Source organism: Mesoplodon densirostris, chromosome 1, assembly GCF_025265405.1.
Source record: "Mesoplodon densirostris isolate mMesDen1 chromosome 1, mMesDen1 primary haplotype, whole genome shotgun sequence".
In the NCBI taxonomy this organism is placed as follows: domain Eukaryota; kingdom Metazoa; phylum Chordata; class Mammalia; order Artiodactyla; family Ziphiidae; genus Mesoplodon; species Mesoplodon densirostris.
In genome coordinates this window covers 40,398,718-40,415,138 of record NC_082661.1, presented here as the reverse complement: position 1 = coordinate 40,415,138, position 16,421 = coordinate 40,398,718, and the positions used below count along the sequence as shown (strand labels likewise).

At 37.5% G+C, this 16,421-nt stretch overlaps 1 protein-coding gene across 5 annotated transcripts in view; it reads right to left on the bottom strand.

The window, feature by feature from the left end:
- The window catches only part of SGMS1 (sphingomyelin synthase 1), a 294,503-nt gene that overhangs the window by 131,825 nt on the left and 146,257 nt on the right, over positions 1-16,421 (bottom strand). For all 5 annotated transcript variants that reach the window (XM_060102582.1, XM_060102618.1, XM_060102600.1 and 2 more), the window contains one exon: positions 16,172-16,315. The gene's annotated coding sequence lies outside the window, so the exon portion shown is untranslated. The remainder of the gene's footprint in view (positions 1-16,171; positions 16,316-16,421) is intronic.

Here is a 16,421-nt window from a genome sequence, read left to right as displayed (position 1 = left end):
AGAACACGCCGACTATAGGACATTTCCTGGGAAATACAGGCAAAATGGAAACAGCTAACATAAAAATGAGCCTACATAACACTGAAGATGATTCGCAACTTAATTACTTGTTTGAACAAAACCCAACAGAATCCCAAATCTATACAATGTAGCATCTGCATTGTCCAGCATACAATTAAAAATTAATAGATAGGTGAGGAAAATGGAAAATGCAACTCCATAGTTAAAGATAAATCAGTGCACAGAAATAGATCTATAAATAACCCAGAAAATGGAATTAGAAGACAAGAACTCTAACAATGATAAACATATTAAAAGAATCTGCAGAGAAAGATAGATATAATGGGTAAAGAAATAGGAAATTTCAGGAGACATATAGAAACTGCAAAAAATAAAAATAAAAAAGGAAGTTCTAGAGCTTAAAACTACAATATCTGAAATAAAAACATACTGGATTAGATTAATAGCAGTTTGGACACAACAGTGAACAGGTTGGACTGGTGAACTTTAAGATATGTCAGTATAAAGAATCCAGGCTGAGGTACAGAAAAAAAAACAATGTTTTTAAAAGAGTCTCAATGACCTGTGGGGCAGTATCAAGTGGTTTAATTTACATGTTAAAGGGGAGTAGAGAGAATGGGGCAGAAAAATATGTGTAAAGAAACACAGACCAGAAATTTTCAAAATGGAGCAAAACCAGCAACACACAAAAGCAGAAAACTCAGCCACAAGAAAACCTCACCTAGCCATGAAAGCCAAAGATAACAACAACAACAAAATCTTAGAAGCATCCAGAAAAGACATGTTACACGTGAGAACAATAATCAGAATGAAGGCGGACATCTCATCAGAAACAAGAGGCCAGAAGACAAAAAAAATCTTCAAATCACCGAAAGGAGGGGAGAGAAAAAACTATCAACCTAGGATTCTATCTACAACAAAATTATCTTTCAAAAATAAAGGAAAAATTTTTTTAATCTCCATATAAATAAAAACTGAGAGAATCTGTTGCCAATAGGCCTACCTTGCAAGAAATGCTAAAGAAAGCTCTTCAGCTGAAGAGAAGTGATACCAGATGTAAATTTTAATCTACAGAAAGGAATGAAGAACCTTCGAAATAGTAAATGTGTAGGTAAACATGAAAGACTATTTCTCTTAATTCCCTTATGACATACTTATTAGATATACTGTATAAAATATAGTTTGTATATACAAATACTTTATATATACTTAGCATATATTGTATTAAAAGTATAATACTGAATTGTATATTTTGTAACATATATGGACATAAATTGTATGAAGGCTACAGTGCAATGGATGGGGACGGGCAAATGAAACCATACTGTAGGTTTCTTACATTTTATACAAAGTAGTAAAATATTAATTCAAAAAGGCTTTTTATTAAGGATGAATATTATAATCTGCAGAGAGACTGTAAAAATCATACGAAGAGGTGTAGCTGAAAATCTAAGAGAGAAATTAAAATGTAATGCTAAAATATTTTCAACTAAACAAAAAGAAGGGAGAAAAGGAGATACAGGATTAAAAGAAAATGTCTAAAAGATGGGACAAATAGGAAGCAACAAAACAGTAGATATAAAACTAACCATATCAATAATTACAGTAAATAGACTAAACATTCCAATTAAAAGGCAGAGATTGTCAGAAGACATTAAAAAGTAATACCCAACTACATACTACCTAAAACAGATGTATTTTAAATGCAAAGACACAGATAAATAGGTGGAAAAGGATATACCAACTTGCCCTTGATACAAAAACCAGGCAAAGACACTAACAAAATACCATAATGGTGTAAGGACAGATGAATAGAATGACACAGCAGAAAAGAGGCCAGAAATAGAGGTACGCATATATGGTCAACTGATTTTTTTTTTACCAAGATGCCAAAATAATTCAGTGGGTATAAGGATGGTCTTTTCAACAAATTAGACAGGAACAAATAGGTATCTATATGGAAAGAATAATGAATCCTGACCTCTACACCTCATATAGAACTAACCATAAGAGCTAAATCTATAGAGCAGAAAAACATAGGAGAATGTCTTTGTGACCATTAAGTAGGCAAAGCACTATGGATAAAAGAAAAAGCTGATAAACTGGACTTCATCAGAATTAAAACTTCTGCTTTTTTAAAGACATAATCAAGAAAATGAAAAAGCAACCACCAACTGGAAAATCTTTACAGTACATATATCTGACAAAGGACTTGTACCTAGAGTACATAAAAAACTACTACACTATACTATACTTCAAGAATAAAAAAGTCATGCAACCCAATCTTTAAAATAGCAAACGACTTGATACTTCATAAAAGAAGACACCTGAATAGCCAATAAGTACATGAAAAATTTTCAACATCATTATCATAAAGGAAGTCAGGACCCCACAAGATACCACATCACACCCACTAGAATGCTAATACTGAAAAGAATGATAATAATAGCGAGTGTTGGCAAAGGCTTGGACCATATTGGAGATTCTCATACATTGCTGATGGGCATGTTTAATTATATAACCCCTTTAGGAAAATGTTTGACAATTTTTTATAAAATTAAACATATACTTATCCAGTGATGCACTTCCAAGTATATATCCAAAAGAAAAGAAAACATGTCCACAAAGAGACTTGTATAATAATGTTCACCGTAGTTATATTCACAATAGCCAAAAGTTGTAACTACCCAAATGTCCATCAATAGGTGAATAGGTAAATTCATACAATGGAATACTACTCAGCAACATAGAGACTATTGATACACATAACAATAAGTATGACTCTCAAAAACACCATTAAGTGAAGCCAAAGAAGCCAGACACACAAGTACATTCTATATAACTCTACAAAGAGGCAAAACTAAGCTCTGTTGATAGAAATCACATTACTATTTACTTCGGTGCTGGGACAACTGACTGGAAACGGCACAAGGGAATTTTCTGGGCGATGGAAATGTTCTATATCTTGAAAGAGATGCTGGTTCACTGAACTGTTCACTTAAAATTTGTACCTTGTATAGTATGTAAAATTATACCCAAAGTAAAAGATAGTTCAGGGACTTCCCTGGTGGCGCAGAGGTTAAGGATCCGACTGCCAATGCAGGGGACGCGGGTTCAAGCCCTGGTCTGGGAGGATCCCATATGTCGCGGAGCAACTAGGCCTGTGTGCTACAACTACTGAGCCTGCACTCTAGAGCCCGCAAGCCACAACTACGGAGCCCGAGTGCCACAACTACTAAGGCTGTGTGCCTAGAGCCCATGCTCCACAACAAAGAGAAACAACCGCAATGAGAAGCCCGTGCACGGCAACGAAGAGTAGCCCCCGCTCGCCACAACTAGAGAAAGCCCGCACACAGCAACAAAAACCCAGTGCAGCCCCCAAAATAAAAAATAAATAAATAAAATTTTAAAAAAAAGATAATTCACAAAAAACTTTCTTTGAATTAGTTCTGAAGGAGATATGGTCTCTTACAGGTCAAAAGTATTTCTCTTATTACCCTGGGGGACAAATTCTAAAGCCTCAAAACAGAAGGTGTGTGTATTTAGTTTAGTCATTTTTTCTTTGATGTGGACCACTTTAAAATTCTTTATTGAATTTGTCACAACATTGCTTCTGTTTCATGTTTTGTTTTTTTGGCCATGAGGCATGTGGGATCTTAGCTCCTTGACCAGGGATCCAATCCACACCCCCTGCACTGGAAGGCGAAGTGTTAACCACTGGACCACCAGGGAAGTCCCTAGTCACGCTGTTTTTGAAATATACACCCAAACAAAGCAGAGGGAAAAGAACTATTATCTGTTTCCTATCAAAATACTCTTTTTGATATTTGTTCCAACCTAGAGGAATTAAAAACAACCTGCCCTTTAGGTTTTACCTAATTTTATTTATCCCATCAACAATTTAAAGTTTACTTTTAACAACACAATGAAAAAAGCGCTCAAAAAATAAACTATAAAGCATAAACTATAAAGCAAATGTTCTAATATCTTACGATTCTAAAATATTAAATTCCTACCGTATTCCAGGCAAGACGATAGTCACCAGGGCAATGAAAATGAAAAACTTCCACCTTATTGTTGAAGAGCTCTCAGTTGGGTGGAAGAGAAATTACCGTAAATTTTAAGTAAATAAATTTAATGTAAATTGGTAAAGACCTCACTGGGGGAAAATAAATCACTTCTTTTCCCTCGAAAACCATAATATTTAATATTGACCAATAAAATGCAAGAAGTAAATATAATAAATTCAGTTATTCCTTTTGAAGGACACAATAATTTTAAGAAAGAAAAATATTCAGCAACTAACTCCATATAAACATGTTTCTTAAGTCGAGAAAAAATAACCCCTCCACCTTTTAAAGGAAATTATCTCCACAGCACAGGGGATTAGATAACTACGTCTTGTACCACTTGCCCACATCCTCCATCCCAACCTCATAGCTGGTTTGCCTGGCGTGGGTTCCCATCCGAGGTAAATCTGAAGGCTGGTCAGGCTATGCCTCAACATGAAGTGATGGGGTGAGTGAATTCTCACTCTCAGTACTCTAATTGTGATACAAATCCCTTCCCTTCTATTCTCTCCTGAGCCTACTTTTATCCCCTCTACTGAAACTAGCCAATTCAAAATAAACAATGACCTCCAACATTGCGAAAGCCAATGGTTGGTTCACGATTTTCATTTAATATGTATGACCTTTTGGCAGCACACGACATGGTTGTTCTCTTGCTTCTACTTGAAATTCTTTCTTTACTTGGCCCCCGGAACACCTAACACTCTTTCCACTGTCTGACTTCCTTCCAGCAGTTGCTTCTCACCCATCCTTGTGGGTTCTTCCTTATCTCTGTAAGTGCCCAGAGGCTCATTCAATGCTCAGCTCTCCTCCCTATTATCATTTGCTTTCTAGGTCAGCAGTTCTCAAACATTTTAGTCTCAGGACCCCTTTACACTTTTAAAAACTGATAAGGAACTCAAAAAATTTTTGTGTATGAGGGTTATACCTATAGTTAATTACTGTATTAAAAACTGAGAAAACTTTTAAATATTTATTAATTCATCTAAAAGCAACTATAAGCCCTATCAACATATAATAACATATTTTAATAGAAAATACATTTTCCAAAATAAAAACATATATATGAGTAAGAAGAATAGCATCATTTTACATTTTTTTTAAATCTCCCTAATACCTAGCTTAATAGAAAACAGCAGATTCCCATAACTGTGTTTGCATTCAATCTGCTATGATGTCACACATAGTCTCTGGAAAACACTACTGAACTGTACGTCTTAGTATTATTATAAAAAGTTTTAACTCTGCTGACCTCCCTATGAAAGTCCAAGGAACTCATGGGTCCCTACTATACTTTGAGAACTACTTTAGGTGCTCCCATCCAAACCCATGGTTTTAAATACCATCTCTTCCAGGACAACTCTCAATTAAAAAGATGCCTCCGGGCTGGACTCCTTGAACTCCAGGTTCAAATAGCCAGCTGCCTTCTCAACATTCTCACTCAGATATCTAACAGGTATTGTTTAATTATTAACAATAATAATTAAAGTTATTTTAATTAATAAAGACTTTACTCCCCACCCGCCCTATAACCACAACATTTCCCCCTGTGCTCTTCTCCCATCTCAGTAAATAATAACTCTAACTTACTAGCAGCTCAGGTCGAAATCTTGGAAGAAATCTGGAATGCCTCTCTTTTTTTCAAAACCATCTCTAACTTATATCCAAATTCTATGTGCTTCCTTCAGGAATATATCCGGAATCTCACCACATCTTATCCCTTCACTACTTCTTCCACCCTGGTCCAGGCTTATGCATCTTGGCCTAGACTTTGGCAATAGCCTCCTACCTGGTCTCCATGCATCCTCTTGTGTCCCCTGTGGGACAGTCTTCACACAGCAACCAGAGGGATTTAAGGCATACGTCAGAGCGTAAGTCACTTCTCTGCTTAAGACCACAGGTACCGTCTCACCTCACTCACAGCAAAAGCTAGACTATATCATAGCCTACAGAGGTGCTCGATAAGCTGGCCCCCAACTACCTTTCCAAACTCATATATTAAAACTCTCCCCTCAGGGCTTCCCTGGTGGTGCAGTGGTTGAGAGTCCACCTGTCAATGCAGGGGACACGGGTTCGTGCCCCAGTCCGGGAAGATCCCACATGCCACGGAACGGCTAGGCCCGTGATCCATGGCCGCTGAGCCTGCACGTCGGAGCCTGTGCTCCGCAACGGGAGAGGCCACAACAGTGAGAGGTCCGCGTACCACAAAAACAAAAACAAAAACAAAAACAAAAAAAACAAAAACTCTCCCCTCACTCACTGCACTGTAACCACCCCAGCCCCTTGGCCATCACTCATACACTCTCCCATTGGGGTCTCTGCAATTGCAGTTTCTTCTGCCTGAAGCCCACTCTCCTCAGATCCCCCCGACTGAGGCTTGCTCCTGCAGTCAGCACTCAAACACACCATGTGGAAGATGCCATTCTCACCATCACTCCATACCCTACCCCTGCTTTATGTTTCTTCCTAAAACTTGTCGTTACCTGACATGCTTGTCTGTTCTTTGTCTGTTCTCCCTGCCCCCATGCAATGAGAAGAGGGCACTTGTCTGGCTCAGTGTTGTATCCCAGTACCTAGAACAGTGTCTACTGGGGAACAGGTGCTCAATGTATATTCTTTGAGTGGATCAACAGAGATGCCGATCCAGGTATCATTGGGAGTTGAAGGTGAGAGTGATGAGTTGGAGAGGCCAGGAGAGCCACATGCAAAGCAGCACTTTGAAGAAGAAGATACCATAAAAGTGGAAAAAACAGCACCACCAAATAGAGGCTATGAATAAAAGGAGACAAGAACTACTGTTGGATAGAACTGCTACCAAGGCCAGAGAACGAAGTGATTACCAAACATTTATTTATCTCAAAGAGTAGCTCGTAAAATCCACTCGAAATACACAAACATCTTTGGAACAAGAATGTTTCCCTCAAATGTCACCTGAATCAATTCAGTACAGTCTCACACTCTTTACAGACGTAACTCTTTTCTTATACAAAAAAGAAGGCAAGGCCCATACAAAGGAAAATGATTAGTCTACTTAGCCTACTTGCCAAACTTTCAGCCTCCACCCTAACTTTTCAGTCATCCTCACAAACTGGTTCCAAGAGGAAGATAACCCTAGAATAGTTATATTAAACTAGGTTCTTATAGCCACTAAAATCCAATGAGTCTGACCAGAAAACCCCACATCAGATCACTTGGGTCAGGATTCTAAGAATGAGTGTCAGGGTTACTTCACCATAATTAATATCAAAATCACAATGCCATAAACAGCAAACTGGTTAACAAATATTTTATCCAAAAAGAATTTTAAAAATTATTTTTCTTCATTCTGACCAAGAACGAAAAGTAGCACACATGGACTCAAATCGCAGCTAGTACCCCAAATTCAGGCAGCCAGTGCCAAATGTCAGTCATGACCAGTGATCTGCTATCCCTCTTGGAGGGAACATGAGACAAGTGGTATAATGGTGCTCGGTACAAGGTGATGCCCCAACGGCAAGTCTTTGGGTTCACAGCCCACGTGATACCTTCACTTAATCTGCTACCAATGAATGTTTTCACTATTCAGACTTAAAAATGACACTGTATACCGTGATCCTAGTGAACTCCCTTTTCACAGGCTCCACGTACACAACAACAACAAAAGAGCAATATCTCTTAAAGGGAACACAGAAAAAACCATCCCGTCTGTCTCTGTTACTGTCGTATAATCTCCCTTCTAAACTACTGCTTGTGTCAGTTTGTATACAATTAGGAGTGTACTCTTGAAATCTCACAAATAAACAAGAAGAGAGATTTTTAAAGCAAAATACTAATAAAAATTTTTTTCAAAGAAAGAAAAGAAAAAGCAGAAAGGGTAGTTTGCTAAAAGTTTTTTCTTAATCCTCTTAAGAGATTTGAGGAAGAGGTTATCATTTTGAGGTTCTACTAGCTGAGTAGAGAAAACTAATCTATCTGTTTACCTACCTATCTATTACTTTTGCTTGAGAGCAGCATGGTTGATCTTCAGTGCTCACGATGTACAATGCACTTTGTTAGGAACTGGAAAGCATCCTGAGATGAATACAAATTTCCTTTTAGAGTCGCCCAGGGTAGCAGAAAGAGCAAGGGCTTTGACTGCGACAGATCAGGGTGTGAACCAGCGAACCGGTGCTTTGGAACTGTGTTGCCTTGGGCAAGGCTGAGCTTTGCTTTCCTGGATTTGAAACAAAGAAAGTATCCAGGCCTCTGTTCTTACTATCTTCCTGCCTGGGAAGCTTTTGCCCCAGAATGAGCAAACTCATTCCCTCCCCTCCTTCATGACCTTACTTGCATGTTACCTTCCCTCTGAGGCCTTCCCTGCCCTCCCTAATTTGTGCTACAGCAAACACGTTACACACACACACACACACACACACACACACACACACCTCACTCATACCCACACTCCCACCCACTTCTCTGCTTCAGTTTTTGCCAGAACCCTGATCACCATCTAGCACACATGTATTTTAGTTACTCATCTAGTTTAGCCTCTTTCTCCCACTAGGCTATAAGCTCCATGGTACAAGTCTGGGGCTTGTTTAGGGTTTTTTCCCTTTGTTCACAACCTAACGTATCTAAATGAGGGTCTAAAACATAAATGTAACACCCAAAGTTTGCTGCATGAAGGAAGTTCATGAATATCCCTGCAAGGTTTCAGGGTTCTCATTAGAGATCATGTAAATAAAGACCTTAGGATTTAAAAGGCACACAGTACATAGCAGATATTATTATCTTCTTATTATTATTAATAATATTATATTATTATCTTCTAACAGTTTCAGACTATCGGAAGCTGTCAATAGAATTTTTATTTTAAATAATGAGAACAATGATGTCAGAGATGGCACAGGCCAGCTAAGGATTAAGTAGCAAAAGAGGGAAAAAAGAAATAACTGCTATAAATCCATGGGAGGGAGATCACTCTGGATTATTCTACCTGATGAGCCTAAGACATTATACATTCCTGTACAGAAAACAAAGTTTAAGAGGGGAGTGAGTTTGAAAACAGATTCTGGGGACTTCCTTAGCGGTCCAGTGGTTAAGACTCTGCACTACCAATACAGGAGGCATGGGTTCAATCCCTGGTTGGGGAACTAAGATCCCGTATGCTGCATGGTGCAGCCAAAAAAAAAAAAAAAAACCAGATTCTGGATTACAAAGAGATGTCATTTATGTGTTCTTCACCCAGACAGGGCCCAATCACTAAAAAAGACAACTAAGTTTTAGTTTACTTTGATTATTCACTTTGACAGAAGAGAAAAGCAATAGAATGTTGAGAATGTTAGGACAATAATTATGTCTTCAAATATCTGTTTTAACAATTGCTTTTCTGACTGTGTGGAAGTTTGAAAGTTCATACATTAATAATTAACATTTTCCCACCAAATATTTAGGAAGAAAAAGATTCTAAAAATGAGCTATTACTTATATAATCTTTGTTTCTATTATGGTTTCTTTCCCAAATTAATGTTGGTAGAAATAAATATATGCAGTCAAAAAATGCTCAATATATCTTTGAATGTGATATTAAAAAAAATTATCAAAAGGGTGCCCCAAGATTAAAAATCCCTGCATAAAAAAGAGAAGACTATTCACATCAAGAAAGCTTTCTTCATTTTACTAAAGGATTTCTTAAGAATTCCTCTAAAATTAGTGAGCTTTCCTTGTCAACCTAAATTTATTCAACTTATTAAAAATATCAATGATATAATTCTCAGAAATGTACTCTGCTGAAAAATATAACTGTGATAAGAAAAAAAAACACTAGGAAAATTCTAAGTTCTCAAATTTTGAGCAAAAAATAATAAATAGTGATGCTTTGGATCAAATAGTTTAAAAGCCTGAAAATAGTTATAACGTGGGATGCAAACCATTTTCCTCCTTAGAAACTATTTCCACCAATGCCAATTCAAAGTAAACATTACAATATTTTAAAAACAAACAGCCATGTTTTCAGAACTAAATGTGAAGATCTGTTAAGCTAACACATTTTACAAAATTAAAACTTCCAAACACAGCTACTCAAAAAAATCATAATAAATAAACATCCCCAAGCCCTTCAAATATTAATCTTAAAATTCCTAATCATAATATGGTCTTATGTAAGTGTGAAGCTGACAAATCATGCTATTAATCCAGCTGGCACGCTTACCATGGTATGTTTCTGATTCCTTCCATGGCAAATATTTAAAACACACTACTAATTTTCATAATCTAAAATATATAACTGTTCCAGGCAATCATTATCCCTACCCTAATCATCATAACTTGAGCTTTCTTCCAATTTAAGTCAACATTTATTCCATTTCACATTTGCTTAGCACCATGCTACATGCTCAAAAAAAGTAGTCATTAGTTTAAGTCATGCCAAATATATCGTTGTTTCCAGGAAACTGTGTTCTAATGTAGCAACACAGAGTGACGGATGGACCAGGAAAGGCTACCTGCGTTAGATCAGTAACCCTGATAGCAGGTCCTCCTCTGCAACATTAATCTAATGTGAGAGTCTCAAAACAAGAAAATTAAAGTTCACAACAGAGTGTGTAATTCATTTAGGTTAGTGAGTGGCACATGTACGTATTACATATTTCTGTCAGATGGCAATGCTTCTTGCTAAACTCCTATTCAGTACCCAAAGAGTATCAAGGCAGCTGAATTTTCAAATCATAAAACTGATTCCACAGGATCTTCACATTGTACATTTAAACCATAACATTAAGAATTTCTTTTTGAGGCTGATTTCTTTTTTGTATCACTGGCATATTAATTATTATTAAGATTATATTAATTGCAACTATTTTCACTTTCAAATAATATTCCACTAATTCAGAATCAAATGAAATAATATTGAATAAATGGACCAACACAGACCAGAGCCTCTCAGGACATCATCATGTGGACCTATGGCAGGTATCACATAACGAAATATAACAGATACACCCCCATAAAGTGGGGGAGTTACTTAGGAATCTTACCTAGAAAGGTAAACTTATAGGATATCAGAAAATATTGGACAATTAATCAAATCAATGAACAAAAATAAATCTCATCTCAATAAATAATGTGTCAAAGACATCAAAGTCCCCACCAACTCAGAAAGCATATTACAAGGAATTATTCTCCACCTCATTCCTGACCTAATCCAACTGTACACGGCAGACACTCAAATTAAAAGGGGAGGCTGGGCTTGTACCTAAATTTTTAATAATTTTTTGAGCTCTGCCCTAAATATCTTCCCACCTCATCTATTAGAAGCGCCTACTCAACAAAAAACCTACTCATTCTTCCATTTATGCAGAATGACACAACAGATATCTTAAACTACTCTCCCAAATAAAAATAAAGAAGAAAATATAACATCTTTTTAAATGTACCAGTGAGGCGACAATAAAGTAAGAGACAGTCAAAGTAGGAAAGCTAGGAAGTAAGAAAGCAACAAAACCAGAATCCTGGTCACCTTGAACTTATTATAACAATTACATGGAGCAAGAGAGTAGATAAAACCAAGACTCCTCAAGCTGGTGAGTTTAAGAGCTCCTGGCATAAAATTGGAACTTTACAGAACTATACCCTCAGGATATGGGCAATGAATGAGAAGTAAACTTGCTCCATCAAAAGAGAAGAGAAACTGCTTTTTATCCCCAGCACCTTTTTGGGGGGTGAGGTTAGGCATGGCAGTGGTCTGGGTGGAAAATCTCCCTTGAGAATTCACAGCCAACAACTAGTACTCATGTGGTTTTGTGGTCTAAATTCGTACTGTATCCTTCAAGAAAGCTCAAGCAGAGAATTTAATTTAAAGACTGTCTAGACTGATGGTACCTACAGGTACTTGGCAGAAGCAAATATAAATACTCCCTGGGAAAACCTATCTTTAATCTTGACCCTAAAGAACTCACACAGATAAAAACTGCAAGGAACATGAGTTCAGCCAATAAATCATAAACACAAGGAAATACGATACTATGAATGAGCACCAACAGAAACAGGCAAATGAAATCAGATCTGAAAAGAATTCAAATACTGGAATTATCAGCATAAAATAAGTATATTTAATATATCTCACTAAAGAAAAAATTGAAAAGGAGCAAAATTTTGTTTAAAAAATATTACCAAGCTGGTCTTTAGGGAAAGTCTTTACTTAATCCACTGAGCTGTGGCACAAACATAGCTAAAGTGCCTGATTCAAGAGGGGTCAGTTCTGTGATTCATTCATATCAATCTTCAATTTAAGACAGCCCACCCAAAATGCTCTAAAAGAATCTAGAAATAGATAAAGGAGATTTCACACTGTCAGGCTCAATATCACGCAACACATCACTCTGATGGCAAGAATGACCTCACACTACCCACATCAACCAGAATATAGAGACCAGTCCCCCAGGGCTAACCTTGCAGGGGTATACGTAGTACCATTCACTGACCCCATCACCAAAAGTTACTTTCTACCACCAAGGACTGTAAGGCTATCACTCCATCTCTCCTAACCTTAGAACTTCTGAGGCACCTCTAGGGAAACCACTGCCCTAAAAGCAGGTCTGTCTATGGGAATTCCAACTGGAGGGCTTATGGTTAAGTTCCAAACCCAAGAGGGATTGTGTCCCTGCAGGAGAATTACAGGCATAATGAACACTGGAAGTAATACTGTGCAAACATCTATCTTCTTTCTCTTTTTCATCCTCCTGTAGGTTCACTACGCCACAGTGATTCGCAGTCTTTCCTTCCTTAAGGAAGTAAACAAAACTTTCTTTAAACAAAACTCTGTGGAAGTTCACTGTATAAAACATATAAAAGCAGAGCTGTCGGTCGATGAGACAAGAAGGTGGTCAAAGGCCTTGCCCTCCTCCCTCACCTGTAACCCACTCCCAGGTATGTTGGAATTTCAAGGGCAATAAGGAACCATGTCTGAAAAGCACTGGCCTGGTGAGGATGATGATATAATGATAATGATGATAATTTAACTTAACAGTGATGCCTTTAGAGAAGAATAAAAAGGAACAATACATTATAGACCCAGCTTCATATCAGCCTAAGTAGAATGCATCTATTAAATGTTGACCCATCTCAGCTGTAATCACCATTTGAGAACTCTGACCCCCTAGGAGCACAGAACTTCAGTTCAGGAGAAGCCATATTTGTACTGCATAGTAAATGTTTCTAAGAATTGTAAAGCAGCATCACTCATGAGGCCTGGGGTTCCTTGCGAAAAAAAAGAGGGGAAAAAATGCTTAGTTAACTAGTACATGAAGCAACAAGTACATTACGGAACTAGTAGGGCCAAACTATCTGCAAATAAGAATTTGAGAAGTTTCTTCTAACCACAGGAAAACTGAAGTTACTTGTCATAGATGGGTTACCTCAAAAAAGAAAAAGGAGGTTTCAAAATTTACAAGCCTAAAGGGAATTTCCAGTACTCCCTTCATGCATTTGTACTGGGAAATTTACAAGTCAGGTTCACTGTATAATGTGACAGAGGAAGTGATCTGGGTTTTCTCATCATATCTTAACCCTCATTAGTTATTTTATAAGATATATAAAAACTAGTGGCAATTATGGAGTTCTTGTTTATTTTAATACTTCTGTCCTACCACTGTGGCCTAATCTGGAGAGGTACTAACTGAACTGAATGAGGATTAGGTCTACCTAATAATAAGATGGAATAACTTATGTTATTACCCACATGGAACACTTTGTAGCCACTTTTTAGCATGTTGTAAAAGAAAACTTAAAAACGGGGAAAACGCTGAAGTTATACTGAGTAAAAAAAGATCTAGAACACTATAATCCTAATTTTGTACTTTTTACAAGGTATACGTAGTTGTAAGAAAAAAAAACTGGCAGCATCCACACCAAAATATTACCAGCAGCTACCTCTGAGTGGTGGTTTGTATTTTGTTGTTTGAACTTGTTAATGCTCATCAAATTTTCTGTTTAGAATTAGGAAAAAAGTAAATTTAAAATCAAAAAATTTTTTACTTTTAGTAAAATTGGTACAATAAACCTGACGTTCTAAGGTTTGTATATTTCATAAATTTTGAGACTCATATACAAATGCAAGAGCTGTGTGATTCTGTAGCCAAACTCCAGCCACAACTGCTTTGGACGGAACAGCTGCTCACCAACAGCTCAGGTGAGCCAAGCCTAACTGCTCCCGGCAGCATACTAGGCTCAGTGTGGGAAAGGACACACAGCCGGGAAGGCACACCTCCCAGTTCTCAGTCCATCATAACAGAATTGTCATTGTTTGGATGCAACCCCATCAGTGACAACACCAGGCTATCTAGAAGCCTCTGCTTCTGTGAGGGTGAGGCTTATTTAACTGTTTGTTTTAAGACTGCCTTTGTATTAATGTAAAGCAGGAAAAAAATCCTTGGCCACATTTGCAATCTAAATGTCACCACCATCTAATCAGTGAGGCAACGTAATTGTTCAAAGCACAGTCCGTGAAATCAGACAAATCTAGGTTCAAGTTCTGGCTCTACCATTCTCTAACTGCACGGGCTTGGGCAAGTTTCATAATGTCACAAGCCTCAGGTTATTCATCTTTCAAAGAAGGTTACCACACCAACCTCCCAGGATTTTAGTGAGGATTTAAAATACTTATCAGTATATATAGCCTCTGCTAATTTAATAAAAATATTTCAGAAGTCTAAATACACAGATTTTCAACTCATGTTGCCCACTATTGGGGACAAAAAAAAAAAGTGGATACGATTTATTCTTAAACTCACTTAAACTTAAAACTCACATCCTTCAGGGAAACTTCCCAGCTATACATACTGAAAGTGACCACTTGAGCCAAGACTAAGCACTCGAATACATGTCCTACATTTTAAAGGATTCAGGCTCTGAAACAAATTTGTGAAATACATGAGAAGATTTCTAGCAAAATTTCATCATTCCTTGTCTTTATCATCTTCACTAACTATATTGAAAGGATCTGGGTACTGGTACAAATGTCACAGACACAACAGGATTGTATCAGAAACATCAAAGTCCACTCACACTTCCTATACTGCCTTCATAATCAATTCAGAATGTATCAACAAAGACGTCAGAGCGTATGTTAGAAAGAGGGCATATTTTAATAATGTCACATACCGATAATATACTCTCAGTAAAATTATAAAATACTTGATTTTAATATGCTAATTAAATGCTATAAATCCCATTTCTGCCATTTACTCTCTGAGAAATAGTAGGCCAGTTATTTAACCACTTGGAACCTCAGCATTCTCATCTAGAAAGTGGGACTTGTTTAATGTTCTCATGATGGTATGATGATCGAAGATATACACTACTTGGCACAGGGTATATTTAAAGTGTTCTATATTGGTAGATTGGGAAAAAGAACCCCTAAAGGATCAAGATGACACATAACATGGCATAGGCTATGCCATAAAAAAGGAGCCAGTGCATCAAAAGCCATACATCACTGAAGGTCGAAGGATGTGAAATAATGCATTACCCTGACCTTGATGATAAAGTTGGTTGAGGAGTAAAGAATTATCGCTCTAAGCAAGAAAATGAAGTAACCACTTAACACTGTAACTTGAGGGGTCAAGGAGACAAGCAGGTCAAATTCAATGACTAACAGGGAACCAGTGAATCAGATGCAGCTATCACCCAGTCAGACTCAGATATGGCCTTGATGTCAAACAGGGTAGAGAAAAGCCAGTAAGTAACAGCTGATTCAAAGGACACACATTCATTGAGCTTTGATACTGACTGTCCCATTCCCAGAAGAGAAGGCAGTGAGGTATCCGGCTAGAAATTTATTATGGCTTTCATTTGTCCAAAGTCAAATGTTGCCTTTTTACTGTCATCTTTATTGTCTGCCAGGCAATAGGAAGGACTCTAGAGGGGCTGAGTCAGAGTTGCTTAAGAAAGAGTTAAGAGTGACATCCCATTACACAGTCAAGTTCAGAGAACAATAGCCACTACTGTATTTGAGGCCAGAGGGTGAGGTTCTGCTCTAAGAAGGTTCCCAGAGAATGGCTCAACTTGACTTAGTACAGAGTGTGCCACACCAGGTTCAATCCAAGCTCTAAGTCATGACATACCTCCAACAGCTACTGTTTTGCATTTATCGCTGGATTCCTTTAAACTTATTCTCATGTACGCTTCCTGAGGCAGGGTCTTGTCTTCTATTTCATAAGCTTCCCATCCAGACACTTCTGTGCATCCCAAAGAACTCAATGGTGTACCTAGAATAGAAGAGCAATTTAAGCTTAACCACTTTGAAAATGGAATCATGAAATTCCTACATTGAAATTGACCTTATCAATCCAGGACACCTCACTATAAAGAAAA